At 36.5% G+C, this 6,636-nt stretch overlaps 1 pseudogene; it reads right to left on the reverse strand.

The window, feature by feature from the left end:
• Positions 1-6,339, reverse strand: part of LOC100895440 (R3H domain-containing protein 2 pseudogene) — a 102,828-nt pseudogene extending 96,489 nt beyond the window's left edge.
• Between the last annotated feature and the right edge of the window lie 297 nt (positions 6,340-6,636).

A 6,636-nucleotide genomic window follows, 5' to 3' on the forward strand; every position in this document is an offset into this window, starting at 1 on the left:
GCCAAGAGAGGTGAAGGGGCTGCAGAAGGAAAGTTTGAAAATAGCAGAGGTTACTTCACCATGTTTAAGGAAAGAAGTCATCTCCATTAAAGAGCAAGATAAAACAGCAAATAAAGGTGTAAAACTTGCAGCAACTTATCTAGAATATCTAGTTAAGATAACTGATGAGGGTAGCTGCACTAAACAACGGATTTTCAATGTAGACAAAACAGCCTTATAGTAGAAGACAGTGTCATCTTGGACTTTGGATAGCTAGAGAGAAGTCAATGCCTGCTATCAAATTCATTCAAAGGGCTCTTTTGTTAGGGGTTAATGCAGCTTGTGACTTTAAGTTTAAGCCAATGCACATTTACCATTCGAAAAATTCTAGGGCCCCCTAAAATTTAACACTACATCTATTCTCTATGCTCTATAATCATGGATACATGACACTTCATTTGTCTAACCCACAGAATTTTACAAAACAAATGTCCTGGAGATTCTTTTCCTTATTGTCTTTGTTATTAATATTTGGCTCCTCTTTACTTATGCAAATTTCAGCAACTGGCTTGACTTTCTCCTAAGGATATGGGTTTTCTTTTCTACCTCATGGTCAGGCTGCAAATTCTCCTAACATTTATGCTCCGCTTCCCTTTTAAATACAAGTTCCAATTTCAGATCATCTCTTTCTTCATGCAATTGAGTGTACACTTTTACAAACATCCAGATCAAATCTTGAGAAATTTGCTGCTTAGAAATTTCTTCTGCAAGATACCTTAAACAATCTCTCTCAAGTTCAAAGTTCCACAGATCTCTAGGGCTATCAGAGATCTGGTGGGAACTGGAGTAAAGGTCACTTATGCTATGCTTTAGCAAATGCTACCAGTCTCTTTGCCATAGCATAGCACAAGTGACCTTTACTCCAGTTCCCAATACATTTCTCATTTCCACCTGAGACCACATCAACTTGGACTTCACTTCCAAATCATGTTGAACATTTTTTGTCAAAACCATTCAACAAGTCCCTAGGAAGGTCCAAACTTTCCCGCATCTTCCTCTCTTTTTCTGAGCCTTTCAAAATGTTCCAAACTCTGCCATAACTCAGTTCCAAAGTTACTTCCACATTTTCAGGTATCTTTATAGCAGCACCCCATTCTCAGGACCAATTTTCTATATTAGTTTGTTCTTACACTGCTATAAACAACTACCTTGAGACTGAGAAAGTTATAAAGAAAAGATGTTTTATTGACTCACAGTTTTGCAGGCTTAACAGAAAGCATGACTGGGAGGTCTCAGGAATCTTACAATCATGGTGGAAGGTGAGGGGCAAACAAGCATGTCTTACCATGACAGAGGAGAGAGAGAGCAGAGTGGGGAATGCCATACACTTTTAACCCATAAGATCTCATGAGTACTCACTTTCTACCATGAGAACAGCAAGAGGGAAATCTGACCCCATGATCTAATCACCTCCCACCAGGCCCCTCTTCCAATTCAAAATGAGATTTGGGCGGGAATACAAATCCAAACCATATTGTCCATCTTGAGTTAATTTTTGTATATGGTGTAAGGTAGGAGTCCAGGAAGGGGTCCAGTTTTAATTTTCTGCTAACAGCTAGCTAGTTATATCAGCACCATTTACTGAATAGTGGATCCTTTCCTTACTGCTTTTTTTTGTTTGTTTGTCAGTTTTGTCAGATCAGATAGCTGTAGGCACATGGTCTTATTTCTGGAGTCTATATTGTGTTCCATTGGTTTATATGTCTGGTTTTCTACCAGTATTGTGCTGTTTTGGTTTCTGTAGCCTTGTAGTATAGTTGGAAGTCCAGTAACATGATGTTTTTGGCTTTGTTCTTTTTGCTTAGGATTGCCTTGGCTATTTGGGCTCTTTTTTGTTAACCAAATATTTCTATGTAAAAAACAAACAAACAAAAGTTTCAAAAACTCTAAAGTAAAAGAATTTTGTTTTAGACAGTCTTACTTACTCTACTGTATGGAGCACAGTGGTGTGATCATGGCTTACTGAAGTCTTTGGCCTCCTGAGTTCATGTGATTCTTCCACCTCAGTCTCCTGAGTAACTGGGACTGCAGATGTTTGCCACCGTATCCATCTAATTTTTAAATTGTTTTTGTAGAGACAGGGTCTTACTATGTTATTCAGGCTCATCAGGAACTTCTGGCCTCAAGCCATCCTTCTGCATTAGCCTCCCAAAGTGCTGGGATTATAGGCATGAGCCACTGCACCCACTTAAAGCAGTAGTATTTTCATTATTTGTCACAGAAAGAAATAAAGGAGAGAGATGAGAAGCAGAGATATCATTAGAATAAACCTGATATCCCAAGCAGTACTTCTACTTATCCCACTACATAGGATTTAAGAAGAAAACTTTAATAACTAAATAAGAACTGTCTACTTTAAACCAAAACTAACATTATACTCAGTAATAAAATAGAAACATTCTCATTAACATTAGAAACTTGCTATTATCATATTTTAAATGGCTCTGAAATCCCTTGGCAGTTCAGTAAAACAGGAAGAAGAAATAAAATGTATGGATCTCAAAAAGAATATACTATTTTTATTATTTACATGAAACATGTATTTGTAAGATTAAGTATATACATCTAGAAATCCTAAAGAAATTAAGTGAAAAAATATTTCAGCATTAATAAGGCACTCCTGTATATATGATGCAAATGAGGTATTAATAATTTCCCTTTATAGTCATAACAAAGTACAAAATATTGTGGAAAAACTATTCCAGTCAACATATCAATATAAACTATAAAATACCCACAAATAGTCTTTAAAAACTGTGGGACTTATCAATTCTTAAATGAGATAGTACATCATGATCCTACATATGCAGATTATTTTGATCAATATTTTCTAAATTAATTTATAGAATTAATAATCTTCAGTTCAAAATATATTTGAAATTCAACGAGGTGATTCTAAATTTCATTTGGAGGAAATCAAGACTGATGTTGAAAAAATATGAAAAGATGATTAAATGTGAGACAATCATTGACATCCTAGATATAAAAATACACTATGAAAATGAAAAAAATGTTGTCCTTGTCCTAATACAATGTGAGAGAAAATCCTGATTCGAATGATTGAAGAAACAATGCCAGAGAAGGAATTAATAAAGAGGATGCTAGGAAACTCTTTCAAGGATTTGGCATTTTAAAGGAAAGAAGAAAATGAGGAAAGAGAAGAAATCCAAAGGAGATTTATGTTTTCATTTGTTGATGTTACCACTGTACACAGGGAAACAAAAGAACACCTGCAGAGTGATGAGAAACTTTGAATTGAAAAGAGTACAGTTACAAGAGGGAAAAGACAAATTCCTAGAACATGTTCTTGAGTAGACTTGAGGGGATGAGATCTCACACGCACTTGAAGAGCTACCTTAGAGGTATATGAAGAGTTCATTTGCAGTAACAAGTGGGAAGGAAGAGTCTGTGGGCATAGATGGGTAAATGTGGAGAAGGGGTAAAAGTTATCTTTTAAGTTTCTCTAGTTTGTTCATGATAAAAGTAACATACTCATCAGCTGAGAGATGGTAGAATGATTTTAGAAGTCTATGAAAGAGAAGAAAGTAACACATTATCTTGAAGAGTGGAAGATTAATTGACTTAGGAAATATGAGTGCCAGACCATGATCATTATATTGATCATGACTCTAAGGTTAAACAATCAGCATGTATCTGTATTAGTTTTGTTTTTCAGCCATGTTCAGTTACAAGAATATATGCATGACATGGAGAAAATTTGTTTTTAACTGAGGTTGTGTTTTAGTGAAGAGAAGAGTGTGAAGCAAGAGAAGTGGGAATATAATCAAGGAAATAACTGAGTACTGAATTATGGAATTTATGATAAATAATAGGAAAAAGAAACACATGTCAAAGTTATAAGATCAGTGAATTTTGCATTTACTTGGTCAGAGTTTTATTAGATTTGGGCTATGAGAGAGAAGGAACTGGAAAGACAGAACAGGGTGGTCAGAAGAATGGAATGCCTCACAATAAGATTATAGAGGGGATGTAGTTATTTTTAATGACAAGGTCTAGAACATGACATGAAGGTGAGTGGCTGATGACAGGATTGCTGAGGCAGAGAAGACTGAGGAACAAGAGGCTAGGGGATTGGAATAAGAATCTACATTGATTTTAAATTCTCCAAAAATAATGATTTAGGTTGTGTTAGAGTAGTACTCAGTCATGAACCAAAATCATTAAATTTCTTATGGAACCACAAAAGAACCTGCATAGCCAAGACAATCCTAAACAAAACAAACAAACAAACAAAAAGCTAGACGCATCATGCTACCTGACTTCACAGTATACTACAAGGATATGGTGACCAAAACAGCATGGTACCGGTACCAAAACAGAGATCAGCCAATGGAACAGAGCAGAAGACTCAGAAGTAACACAACACAACTACAACCATCTGAGCTTTGACAATCCTGTCAAAAAGAAGCAATGGGGAAATGATTTCCTGTTTAGTAAATGGTGTTGGAAATATGGCTAGCCATATGCAGAAAGCTGAAACTGAATCCCTCCCTTAACCTTATACAAAATTAACTCCAAATGGATTAAAGATTTAAACATAAAACCTAACACCATAAAAACTCTAGAAGAAAACTTATGCAATACCATTCAGGACATAGGCATGGGCAAGGACTTCATAACTAAAACACCAAAAGCAATCAAAAGCCAAAATAGACAAATGGGATCTAATTAAAGTTAAGAGCTTCTTCACAGCAAAAGAAGCAATCATTAGAGTGAGTTGGCAACCAACAGAATGGGAAAAAATTTTTGCAATCTACCCATCTGACAAAGGGCTAATATCCAGATTCTACAAAGAACTTAAATTTACAACAAAAAAACAACCCCATCAAAAAGTGGGCAAAGGATATGAACAGAATCTTTTCAAAAGAGGACATTTATACAGCCAACAAACATATGAAAAAAACCTCATCATCACTGGTCATTAGAGAAATGCAAATCAAAACTACATTGAGATAACATCTCATGCCAGTAAGAATGGTGATCATTAAAAAATCTGGAGACAACAGATGCTGGAGAGGATGTGGAGAAATTGGAATGCTTTTACATGGTTGGTGGGAGTGTAAATTAGTTCAACCACTGTGGAAGACAGTGTGGTGATTCCTCAAGGACCTAGAAATAGAAATTCCATTTGACCCAGCAATCCCATTACTGGGTATATACCCAAAGGATTATAAATCAGTCTATTATAAAGACACATGCATACTCATGTTCACTGTGGCGCTGTTTACAATAGCAAAAACTTGGAACCAACCCAAATGCCCATCAATGATAGACCGGACAAAGAAAATGTGGCATATACATATATACACCATGGAATACTAAGCAGCCATAAAAAAGGATGAGTTCATGTCCTTTGCAGGGACATGGATGAAGCTGGAAACCATCATTCTCAGCAAACTGACACAAGAACAGAAAACCAGACACCACATGTTCTCACTCATAAGTAGGTGTTGAACAATGAGAACATATGGACACAGAAGGGGAACATCACATACCAGGGCTTGCAAGGGTTGGGGGGCTTGTCGAGGTTTGGGGGAGGGATAGCAGGGAATGGGGGTTAGGGGACAGATAGCATTAGGAGAAACACCTAATGTAGATGACAGGGTGATGGATGCAGCAAACCACCATGGCATGCGTATACCTATGTAACAAACCTGCAAAATATATTTTTAGTTTCAATAATAAAAGGCAAACTGATATAACAAAACACAATATTTTGTTTACAAAATTAACAAAGCTTTACTTAAGTACTATTACTTAATATTGGAAAAGCTAATATTGTCCTCTTAATACACTGATAGAAGTTTTTATTATCAGATATTTTAGGGGAAATAACTGGATAGCATTTATTTACATATTTATGTGCTGCGAACTAGTACTTACATTTTAATCCACTAAGTAAATTACACATTCAGGCATGATTGTATGCCAAGCTATTTACAGTAGCTCTTTTACCATATTTTTGCTGCATAACAAAATACCACAAATATAGCAGCTTTAATAGTTTAATAGTTCACAGTTCTGTAGGTCAGAGTTCTGGCATGACGTGCCTGAATTCTCTGCCCAAGGTTGAAATCAAGGTGTTCTCAAGGCTGCACTCTTTTCTGGAAGCGAGGGGGACGAATCCACTTTCAACCTCAGTCATGTTGCTGGTAAAATGTAGTTCCTTGTGGATAGAGAGCTACAGTCCCTTTACCTTGCCGGCTCCCCCCAGAACCAGGCAACTTCTAGAGGCACTGTCCATCTTCGAAGCTTGCAAGAGTGCAGAGAAACCTTCATGGGCTTTTAATCTCTGCCCATAATTTTTCCTTCTGCCACCAGCCCAAGTAATCTCTCTACTCCTAAAGGGGCTCATGTGATCAGAGTAGGCCCACCTGGATAATCTGCCTATCTTAATGTCAGCTGGGTGATCTACATAACAAATTCCTACAAATGATATCACATCATCTTCACAGGCTCCAAAAATTGGGCCAAGGAGACTTGTTCTGCTTGATATAACACATTATTTTTATTAGTAAAATTTAGAAAACAAGTTGGTTCATTACACTGGAATACTTAAATAAACCATGACATATC

This window comes from Callithrix jacchus, chromosome 4 (assembly GCF_049354715.1).
Source record: "Callithrix jacchus isolate 240 chromosome 4, calJac240_pri, whole genome shotgun sequence".
NCBI classification, from domain to species: domain Eukaryota; kingdom Metazoa; phylum Chordata; class Mammalia; order Primates; family Cebidae; genus Callithrix; species Callithrix jacchus.